The sequence below is a fragment of the Panthera pardus genome, unplaced genomic scaffold (genome assembly GCF_024362965.1).
Source record: "Panthera pardus isolate Hobbes unplaced genomic scaffold, ASM2436296v1 HiC_scaffold_12, whole genome shotgun sequence".
Taxonomy (NCBI): domain Eukaryota; kingdom Metazoa; phylum Chordata; class Mammalia; order Carnivora; family Felidae; genus Panthera; species Panthera pardus.
The window spans coordinates 110,201,736-110,213,678 of record NW_026526677.1 but is presented as its reverse complement, the minus strand read 5'-3'; the positions used below and the strand labels follow the sequence as shown (position 1 = coordinate 110,213,678).

General features: G+C 39.7%; 1 non-coding gene across 1 annotated transcript; it reads left to right on the top strand.

The window, feature by feature from the left end:
- Positions 1–10,985: 10,985 nt before the first annotated feature.
- On the top strand, positions 10,986–11,092 carry LOC128776381 (U6 spliceosomal RNA). Its single transcript, XR_008421444.1, has one exon. It is a non-coding gene; the product is annotated as a U6 spliceosomal RNA (small nuclear RNA).
- Positions 11,093–11,943: the final 851 nt, after the last annotated feature.

Below are 11,943 nucleotides of genomic sequence, written 5' to 3'. Positions count from 1 at the left end.
GAAGTCATTAAGATTGGAATTTGGATAGCAGAATCTGGAACACATAGGACAGGATGGATTTGGAAGATATTATGAATTGGTTGGACCTAGCGATGGGTTGCATGATCAAGGAAAAAGGCATTAAAGGTGACTGTGGCAAGACCGGATGCCCAGCAGCTGTCCCAGTCCCCAGTGCCTGGTGCACGACAGATGCTTGAGTGGGTTTTTGTTTTTCACTGAATGAGTAAATAACAATTAGACCTTGAGTAGGAGTGTCTGGGAGAATTGTGTTGTAGGGGAACTCAGGAGAAAAAACAGGTTTGGGAGGGAGGTAGATGAGTTTCATTTTTGGGGCACTCACTTGGAGAAGCCAGCCAAAATTAGGAGACCCCTAAACAACCGGAAAGGGAAGATTAAGTGACATTTCAGTAACAAAAGATAGAGATTTCAGAGTCTACTGGGTGAATATGGAGTTTGAAGCCATATGATAAAATGAGATTTCTAATGGAGAAAATACCCAGAAGAGAAGAGACACAAAGGCAAGTCAGTTGGGTAAGACTGGTGAGGTGGGCTTCTCAGGAGCGGCCAGAGAGAGTGGAGGTGAGGCAGACACCATCCAGAGGGCAGAGACGCAAGAGCACCTGGCAGCCATGGCTGAGAGCCAAGAAGCATGAGATAGAGAGTCCATATGAGTTGAAGATGGAGCCCATTAACCAGAGCTGTTTCCATAAAATAATGGGAAAGGAAGCTAGATTCCATTGGGCAGATGCAAGGGGAGATGAGGCTTCCCAGCTGGTGGGGTTCTCTCCTTCCAGCTGTGCCTGGTGTTGATAATGGCCCTGTCTCGTCAGACTGCACATACTCAGAGGTAAGCCTACCTACTGGTGCAGCCAGACACACACTTTGTTTCTGAGGAGAGCTTGGCTCAAATTCCTATTTTCCCTTTCACTCTTCCACTGGCCCAAGTCAGTCCCCTGGGCCCATCCTGGCTCTCTCAAACCCCACACCTAAAAATCCCTCCCAAATAAATTGCTTATGTGTTATCTTTCTATCTGAAAGGGGCCAGACAGAAACCAAGAGAAGCCCACAAGACAGGCAGCAGGGAGATGTTTATAATTTTTGTCTCTCCCATCAAACATTCATGTTTCTGTTTTGTCTTTGACCAAACTCAGAAAGACCGACTAAAGAACGAGACCCCGGGTTTGCCAGAGAAGTGGTGTCAGAGAATGTTTATTAGGAGTGTGGAGATTTTCACAAAGCCACACACCGTGTGGAAGACCCAAGTAGAAAAGATTGTAAGTCCTGGTGGACCATGAGGACTTTGAGTTCTGAAAGGTGCCTGTGTGTTAGGTCCATCCATGCACTGGAATGAGGGTCTGGTTCAGGCAAGGACAGAGGCAATGATAGCCATTAGATTTCCAGTCCTCTTGTTCCTCCTTCCATGACCAGTCCTTGCTGAACAACCCAGTCTCCCTTACCACATCCCATTCCATGCCCCTGTTACTCTTTCTGAGCCTCTTAAGGGACAGATGCCTTCCCTCCCAGCCTCTCCTTTCTTCCTTTTTTTTTACACACTGCTCTCAGATTAACCTTCTTGAAACTCAGGTTTATAGGACTCCCCACGTTAGTGGCTCTGGAGCACAATTATAAGTATTAAAAAAAACACCTTTATATAATGATAAAGTCCTACTTTCCATCTTGTCCCATCCAAATCCTGCAATCCACAATCGTTGAAACAGCAGGGGAGGCAAGAAAGAATGGCTTTTCCCTTTATTTCTAGTGCAATCCATTTTTTCCCTTTATACATAAAAACCTATATTCTATACATTAAGACATTTTATCCTATAGAATGTTATTGAGGTCATATATAATATATATTCATTTTGTTGGAGATGCGTACATATGTTTCTATGCATCACAGTTCAGTGTAACTTCTCCACAAAGAAAGAAAACATAACCCACCATCCTTATTGCTAGTTTAACAAAATGTTTTAAATTGTATTTCTTCCAGTTAATGGTGTAGAAAGCAAAATGGGGAAAGTACATGCATTTTCCTAGAATGAGCCATCAGAGACCTAAATAAATGGACCGAATGAGTTTGTTTGAATGTTCCCATTCACATAGGATTACACATTCAAATAAAGCTGTGTACATTTATTTGAATATGTAATCAAGGAGCTGAGCAGAAGTGGCACCTGCTTCCAAGTGTAACATCCCTGGTTTACACATGTGGGTACCTCGGTGTGTTGTTAAAAAGCAGAAAATAGTTCTTTCTATATGCATTTTATGCAAATTTCACAGCTCTTGCTATTGTTTATCAGCTTTGTTGTTTCTCATGCACAAGGCACCTGTCTGTATTAGCAGTAATGGTGCTACCCAGAGGAAAGCTATATTTAAGTTTCTCAAGTTTCCTGGCCCTTTGAGAAAGTTTGGGCTCACCCACTCCTTCCTTTTTCATTCAACAAGTATTTGATGGTTGCTGGGTTACAAAGGTATTTGAGTGAACCATCTAGGCATTTTACAGTGCCTGTTCCTACCAGTCTCAGTACTGTTCGTTGGGATGAACCTGTCGTGGTCCATGACTGAAAGCCTTTTGGGCCATTGATGTTTGTAGGCTCCCACATGGTTCTTAAGGAGTGGAGGTGGAGGTGGACAAATGATCGTGCTGTCATGTGCATGATGTGGCACAAGAGTACAAATGAGGACCCATGTGTGTAAATATTTAAAAATTGATTAACCAAACTAAATGTTTTAAATGCTGTCTACCCTATTTCTATCTTCATGATGGCTGGAAGGCCAAGTTTGAGCTGAGAACGCTTGGCTTCCTCAGAGATCTGTGCTGGAATGTGGCAGCAATGGGGAGTTAGTCCATAGCCCCTGGCCAAGGCCTGTAGCTTGCTCCATTCTCTGCATGCCCTTGGTTATGTCATGCACCGCATGGAGGTTTGCATTCCCAGAGGCGGACACTGTGGCCCACACATCCAAGCTCTGTCCATGATGCATAAATAGCTGTGCCAGACCTCCTGAGGAGAACTGAGCAGGCCCTGGAAGCAGACTGGAGACACTTGGAAGGGAAAATGTGTGGTCCCACATACCTGGCAAGGGGCCTAGGAGAGGGGATGTGTGAGTTTGGGCCTTGCTAATGGAACCACTAAGTAGTTCTCCTGATTGGAGGCACACTGCTGGACAGCTTGTGAGCGTGATACCTTTCTCTTGCTTCTTAATCACATGAGTATTCTTGCCTTTCCTGTGGGTGACTCTCTGGTCCTTCTTGGCTTTTTTTTTGCACCACCATACTATGTGGAAGCATGAGAAAGAGGAGGCCACACAGACAAAGATGACTCTAACCTTCCTTCCTCCTTGTACCCAACTTCATCTCCATTATGGTGGCACAGACCTCACGGGAGTGCACCATGCTAGGAGGGCAGCGATAGTGTTGGCCTAAATGCTGTCTGTGGGTTTTGTATTAGGACAGAACTCTTTTGGGATCCAGGAATTTTTATGACTTCTGCCTAATCTGTTGTATTAATTCTGAACAAAGTGTGGGAAGGGGAGAGAGACAGAAGTAGATGGAAAAATGCTGCTGAAGAAGTACAACTACTGAGGGGTTTTGGGGATTAAAAAAAGAGGTATTTTCATGTGTATATTGTTATATTGTTTAAAAATAATATTAGTTATTATTAAGAAAGAAAAATAATTGACCAAGATATTGTATTGAATAACTGAGTGCTAGTAAGAAATGCATATACCATGTGATTCAAAGCTATGTAAATGCATCTGCATAAAAACTTGTATGTGTAGATATCTTGCATTTGCAAGATGATGATGATGATATTGATGATGGTGACGATGATAGTGTTGATGGTGATGATGATGGTGACGATGATGATAGTGGTAATGATGGTAATGATGATGATGATAATGATGATAGGGGTGGTGGTAATGATGATGATCATTAGCATTTATTGGATTCTTACTTTGTTCCAGGCACTTTGTAAGGGTGTACATTAACTCGTTTAATGTTTTCAAGACCCTGAAGGCAGATACAATTAGTGACCCCATTTTGCAAACGAAAAATAAGGTATAGAGCTGTCCAGAAATTTGGACAAATAATACAGGTTGTATTTTGGATGTGACTCCAGAGACTGTATGTCTAACCACTACACATAGACACTGAAGTGTCATCATCACTGAATTAGAGTGTCCTTTTTTATTTTGTTTTGGTCTATTTTTATTTTTATCCACTACATTAATAAAAGAATGGTGACCTACTTAATAAACATACTTACCAATTTTCTAGCATACCCATGATAGTACATTTTTTTCTCCCACAAGTTTGGGGCCACCATGGTTACTCATCCATTCCTCTATCACCTTTGTGACTCCTTGTGATGCTAGTTTTGTCTCTTCTGGGTCTCCATTTTGTTCTTGACCCTTACTAGATCTTGGGCTGTATCAGTGATTGAGACCCCTGTGCTCTTCCTAGTGGTTACAGTATATGATCAGATTAATTACTAAAAAATACAATTTGATTATAAACAGTGTCTATTTGAGGGGTGATTAGAATCTGCGACTGAAATACTGATGCAATAGGAAGAAAAGGGATTGTCTCATGAAAAACTATGGCCTTGCTTATTTGGTGCACCATTTAAAGAAACTGCCTGGGAAAGACAGTTTTGATGTTTCTTCTTCACTGAAGCAGATGACAACAATTCTGAAGGTCTAGTCCTTCCTGTAATTCTCTTTAATCTTCCTGAAATAGAGCTTTTGGTGTGTCATTCTGGAGCTCAGAGTACTTCAGTAGGTCACTCTTGCTTCTGGAATTAATTGCAAGCATTTGCAACTCTCAGCGAAATATTCCTTAAACTCCTTTGTCCTGTGAGTTTTCCTACTTCCTTTTGGTGCTTTTATACGTCAACCAAATGAAACTTGTTTCTTCTTGTTCATTATGATCACATTATTTCCCCCCGTTGGAGTACCTCTCTTACTCCCATACTTAATTTTATATGTCCAAATCTTACTCACTTTGAAGGTCCAGCTCATGTCTTCTTTAGAGAAGTGTCTATTCATGTTTTCTGCCCATTTCTTCACTGGATTATTTGTTTTTTGGGTGTGGAGTTTGGTGAGCTCTTAATAGATTTTGGATACTAGCCCTTTGTCCAATATGTCATTTGCAAATATCTTTTCTCATTCTGTCGGTTGCCTTTTAATTTTGTTGATTGTTTCCTTTGCTGTGCATAAGCTTTTTGTCTTCATGAGGTCCAAAGTTCATTTTTTCTTTTAATTCCCTTGCCTTTGGAGATGTGTCAAGTAAGAAATTGCTGCGGCTGAGGTTAGAGAGGTTTTTTTTTTTTTTTTACTGCTTTCTCCTCCAGGGTTTTGATGGTTTCTTGTCTTACATTCAGGTCCTTCATCCATTTTGAGTTTACTTTTGTGAATGGTGTAAGAAAGTGGTCTAGTTTCATCCTTCTCCATGTTGCCGTCCAGTTCTCCCAGCACCATTTGTTAAAGAGACTGTCTTTTTTCCATTGGATATTCTTTCCTGCTTTGTCAAAGATTAGTTGGCCATACTTTTGTGGGTCTAGTTCTGGGGTTTCTATTCTATTCCATTGGTCTATGTGTCTGTTTTTGTTCCAATACCATGCTGTCTTGATGATGACAGCTTTGTAGTAGAGGCTGATGTCTGGGATTGTGATGCCTCCTGCTTTGGTCTTCTTCAAAATTACTTTGGCTATTCGGGGTCTTTTGTGGTTCCATACAAATTTTAGAATTGTTTGTTCTTGCTTTGAGAATAATGCTGGTGCAATTTTGATTGGGATTGCATTGAATGTGTAGATAGCTTTGGGTAGTACTGACATTTTATCAAGGTTTATTCTTCCAATCCATGAGCATGGAAATTTTTCCCATTTCCTTATATCTTCTTCAATTTCCTTCATAAGCTTTCTATAGTTTTCAGCATACAGATCTTTTACGTTTTTGGTTAGGTTTATTCCTAGATATTTTATGTTTCTTGGTGCAGTTGTGATTAGGATCAGTTTCTTTGTCTTTCTGTTGGTTCATTATTAGTGTATAAGAATGCTACTGATTTCTGTACATTGATTTTGTATCCTGCAACATTGCTGAATTCATGTATCACTTCTAGTGGGCTTTTGGTAGAGTCTATAGGGTTTTCCATGAATGATATCATGTCATCTGCAAAAAGTGAAAGCTTGACTTCATCTTTGCCAATTTTGATACCTTTGATTTCCTTTTGTTGTCTGATTGCTGTTGGTAGCACTAACAACACTATGCTAAACAACAGGGGTGAGAGTGGACATCCCTGTTTTGTGCCTGATCTCAGGGAAAAGGCTCTTAATTTTTCCCTATTGAGGATGATACTAGCTGTGGGCTTTTCATAAATGGTTTCTATGATGTTTAAGCATGTTCCTTCTATCCCGACTTTCTTAACGGTTTTTATTTAGAAAGGATGCTGAATTTTGTGAAATGATTTTTCTGCATTGATTGACAGGATCATATGGTCCTTATCTTTTCTTTTATTAATGTGATGTATCACATCGATTTGGGAATGTTGAATGAGCCCTGCATCCTAGGAATGAATCCCACTTGATCATGGTGTATAATTCTTTTTATATGCTGTTTAATACGATTTCCTAGTATATTGTTGAGAATTTTTGCACCCATATTCATCAGGGATATTGTCCTGTAGTTCTCTTTTTTTGCTGGGTCTCTGTCTGGTTTAGGAACCAATGTAATGCTGGATTCATGAAAGGAGTCTGGAAGTTTTCCTTCCCTTTCTATTTTTTGGAACAGCTTGAGAAGGATAGGTATTATCTCTGCTTTAAATGTCTGAGAGAATTCCCCAGGGAAGCCATCTGGACCTGAACTCTTATTTGTTGGGAGATTTTTGATAACTGATTCAATTTCTTCTCTGGTTAGGGGCGTTCAAGTTTTCTGTTTCTTCCTGTTTGAGTTTTGGAAGTGTGTGGTGCTTAGGAATTTTCCCATTTCTTCCAGGTTGTCCAGTTTGTTGGCATGTATTTTTCCATAGTATTCCCTGATAATTGATTTTATTTCTGAGAGATTGGTTGTAATAATTCCATTTTCATTCATGATTTTATCTATTTGGGTCATCTCCCTTTTCTTTTTGAGAAGCCTGGCTAGAGGTTTATCAATTTTGTTTGTTTCAAAAAACCAACTCTTGGTTTCACTGATCTGCTCTACAGTTTTTTTATATTTTATATTGTTTATTTCTATTGTGATCTTTATTATTTCTCTTCTTCTGCAGGGTTTAGGGTGTCTTTGCTGTTCTGCTTCTATTTCCTTTAGGTGTGCTGTTAGATTTTGTATTTGAGGTTTTTCTTGTTTCTTGAGATAGGCCTGGATTGCAATGTATTTTCCTGTCAGGACTGCCTTTGCTGAATCCCAAAGCATTTGGATTGTTGTATTTTCATTTTCATTTGTTTCTATATGTTTCTTAATTTCTTCTCTAATTGCCTGGTTGACCCATTTATTGTTTAGTAGGTTTTTCTTTAACCTTCATGCTTTTGGAGGTTTTCCAGTCTTTTTCCTGTGGTTGATTTCAAGCTTCATCGCATTGTGATCTGAAAGTGTGCATGCTATGAACTTAATTCTTTTATACTTATGAAGGGCTGTTTTGTGACCCAGTATGTGATCTATCTTGGAGAATGTTCCATGTGCACTCGAGAAGAAAGTATATTCTGTTGCTTTGGTATGCAGAGTTCTAAATATATCTGTCAAGTCCATCTGATCCAATATATCATTCAGGGTCCTTGTTTCTTTATTGACCATGTGTCTAGATGATCTATCCATTGTGGTCAGTGGGGTATTAAAGTCCCCTGCAATTACCACATTCTTATCAGTAAGGTTGCTTATGTTTGTGATCAATTGTTTTATATATTTGGGGGCTTCTGTATTTGGCGCATAGACATTTATAATTGTTAGCTCTTCCTGATGGATAGCCCCTGTAATTATTATATAATGCCCTTCTTCATCTCTTGTTACAGCTTTTAATTTAACATCTAGTTTGTCAGATATAAGCTTGGCTACTCCAGCTTTCTTTTGAGTTCCAGTAGCATGATAGATAGTTCTCCATTCCCTCACTTTCAATCTGAAGGTGTCCTCAAGTCTAAAATGTGTCTCTTGTAGACAGCAAATAGATGGGTCTTGTTTTTTTATCCGTTCTGATACCCTATGTCTTTTGGTTGGAGCATTTAGTCCATTTACATTCAGTGTTATTATGGAAAGATATGGGTTTTCAAGTCATTGTGATGTCTGTAGGTTTCATGCTTGTAGTGATGTCTCTGGTACTTTGTGGTCCTTGCAACATTTCACTCATAGAATCATCCCTAGGGTCTCTTGTAGGGCTGGTTTAGTGGTGATGAATTCCTTCAGTTTTTGTTTATTTGGGAAGACCTTTATCTCTCCTTCTATTCTAAATGACAGACTTGCTTGATAAAGGATTCTTGTCTGGCTATTTTTTCTTTTCATTACCTTGAAGATTTCCTGCCATTCCTTTCTGGCCTGCCAAGTTTCAGTAGATAGATCCATCACTAGTCTTATTGGTCTCCCTTTATATGTTAGAGCACGTTTATCCCAAGCTGCTTTCAGAATTTTCTCTTTATCCTTGTATTTTGCCAGTTTCACTCTGATATGTTGTCCAGAAGATCAATTCAAGTTATATCTGAAGGGAGTTCTTTGTGCCTCTTGGATTTTAATGCCTTTTTCCTTCCCCTTATCAGGAAAGTTCTCATCTATGATTTGTTCAAGTACACCTTCAGCACCTTTCTCTCTCTTTTCCTCCTCTGGAATCCCAATTATGCGTATATTATTGCTTTAATTATTTCAGTTCGTTCTCTAATTCTCCCCTCATACTCCTGGATTTTTTTAATCTTTTTCTCAGCTTCTTCTTTTTCCATAACGTTATCTTCTAATTCACCTATTCTCTCCTCTGCCTCTTCAATCGGAGCTGTGGTCATTTCCATTTTATTTTGCAGCTCATTTATAGCATTTTTATGCTCCTCCTGACTGTTTCTTAGTCCTGTGATCTCTGTAGTAATATATTCTCTGCTGTCCTCTCTACTTTTTTCAAGCCCAGTGATTAATTTTATGACTATTATTCAAATTCTTTTTCTGTTATATCGTTTTTGATCAATTTGTTAGCTGTTGCTATTTCCTAAGTTTCTTGTGAGAATTCTTCCATTTCATCATTACCACAGTCCCTGTGGTAGCTCCAAACTGCAGGGCACTTCCCCTGCACTGTCTGGAGAAACTTGTGTTGGTTGGCGTAACCGCAATCAGACCTGATGTCTGTCCCCAGCCCACCGCTGGGGCCACAGACTGGTGTGTACCTTATCTTCCCCTCTGCTAGGGGCAGGACTCACTATGGAGTGGTGTGTCCCCTGTCTGGGCTACTTGCACACTGTGAAGCTTGTGGTGCTGCTGGATGGGATCTGGCCAAGGGTGTATTATCCAGGGTGGATCCACAAGGAGCACATGGGCAGGATGGGCAGGTTCTGCTCACTTTGCCCTCAATGGTCCCCTTCAGGAGGTGCCCTGCAGCACCAGCAGGGAGGCCAACCTGTCAGAGGGATGGATCCACTGAAGCACAACATTGGGTGTGTGCGCAGTGCAAGCAAGTTCAGTGATGGGAACTGGTTCCCGTTGGGGTTTTGTCTGGGGAATGGGAGAGGGAGATGGAGCAGTCCAGCACCTTTGTTCCCTGCAGAGCTGATCACTGTCTTCCTGAGCTCTACACCTCTCCCTCCCATTGTGCTCTCACCCTCCCCACTCTCCGAAAGCAGAGCTATTGACTCTTAACATTCCAGATGTTAAGTCCCGCTGGCTGTCAGAACTCATGCAGTCCAGCCCCTCTGCTTTTACAAGCCAGACTCAGGGGCTATGCCTTGCTGGGTGGGCTGCCCCTCCACTGCCATGGCTCCCTCCTGCCAGTCTGTGTAGCGCGCACCACCTGTCCGCCCTTCCTACCCTTTTCTGTGGGCCTCTTTTCTACACTTGGCTCTGGAGGGTCCATTTTGCTAGTCTTCTGGCAGTGTTCTGGGTTATTTAGGCAGATGTGGGGGGAATCTAAGTGATCAGCAGGACGTGGTGAGCCCAGTCCTCCTACGTCGCCATCTTTCCTGAAGCTTCTCTCTGTTTTTATTTATTTTTGAGACAGAGAGACAGAGCATAAGCAGGGGAGGGGCAGAGAGAGAGGGGGAGTCACAGTATCTGAGGCAGGCTCCAGGCTTGGAGCTGTCAGCACAGAGCCCAATGCAGGGCTCAAACTCATAGACTGTGAGATCATGACCTGAGCTGAAGTCGGACACTTAACCAACTAAGCCACCCAGGTGTCCCTAGAATTTAAATTAAAATTTGAGAAAAAAACCCAAAACATTGCACTAACCTCATAAAAAGAATTGGGCATCTTTTTTTCTCATTTTTTTCTGAAATAATTTATATAAAATAATAAAGAATTATTCCTTGAAAAATTGGTAGAATTGTCCTGCAAAGCCAAGATAGCTTGGATTTGGGGGGAGAAATAGTCTTTAATACCATTTTAATTTCTTTGATTCTTACTGCCCTATAAAACTTCTCTTTGTTTTTCTTAAGTTCATTTATTTTTTATTTTGAGAAAGAGAAAGAGTGGGAGAGCATGTGGAAAGGGCAGAGAGAGAAAGGAGACAGAGAGAGTCCCAAGCAGGCTCAGTAATTTCAGCACAGAGCCTGATGTGGGGCTCGAATTCACAAACTGTGCAATCATGACCTTGAACTGAAATCAAGAGTCAGATGCTCAATTGACAGAGCCACCCAGGGGCCCTTCCCATTCTCTTTCTTGCATCAATGTTTGTGTTTTGTACATTTCTAGAACTTTTTTCATTTTGTCTGTTTTCAAATTTATTAGTGTAAGCTGTTTAGAGTAACTTTTTAAATCATTTTTAAATAACTGATATCTTTTTTTATTTTCCTTTTTAAATTAAATTTGATTTGTGCTCACCTCGGCAGCACATATACTAAAATTGGAACGATACAGAGAAGATTAGCATGGCCCCTGCGCAAGGATGACACGCAAATTTGTGAAGCGTTCCATTAAAAAAAAAAAAAAATTGATTTAACCATATCCTTCTCCCTTTTTCTCTTGCTTAATCTTACTGTAGGTATTTCTTGCTTATTATATTCACCTTTTCAAAGAACTAGAATTAATTTTGCTAATCTTCTGCTCTTAACTTTATTATTTCCTTCCTTCTTTTTTCTTCTTTTTGGAGGAAAGGGGTTTATGATTGGTTGTTCTAAGTCCCAATTTTTGAGATGAATACTAGTCATTAAAAAAACTTTTATCTTGCAACTTTCATACATGTTTTTATATACATTATTATTTTATATTTATATGTTTAATATTATTTTATATGGCAATATATATTGTATGTAATTTTATATTTTATATAATAAAATACATGAAATATATCATATACTATAAAATATGGAATATGAAATAGTATATAAAATATATGTATGTGTGTGTGTGTGTATTTATTTATTTAAGTAGAGAGGATACAACAGTGATGTTGTATATGCCTGCACACAGCTTTCGCAGGTACAGTCTGGACCATCTCATCCCCTCTCTACCTTGCCCACTTGTCTCCCCCTCCAGATCATTATGCAGCAAATCCATACATCATAGAATTTAACCTATAAATATCCACACTGTAAAATCCAAATATATGGATTCTTTTTTGAAATATAACCACAATGCCATTATCCTACCTAAAATGTTAAAAACTGAGTGATATCTTTTATATTGTATTGTATTGTATTGTATTGTATTGTATTGTATTATTTCACTTCAGAAAAGATACTTGGCATGAAATTTACCCAATTAATATGCTTATAAATAACATCGCCTTGTTGTTTTGATTTGTATATCTCTGATGGTTAGTGATATTGAGC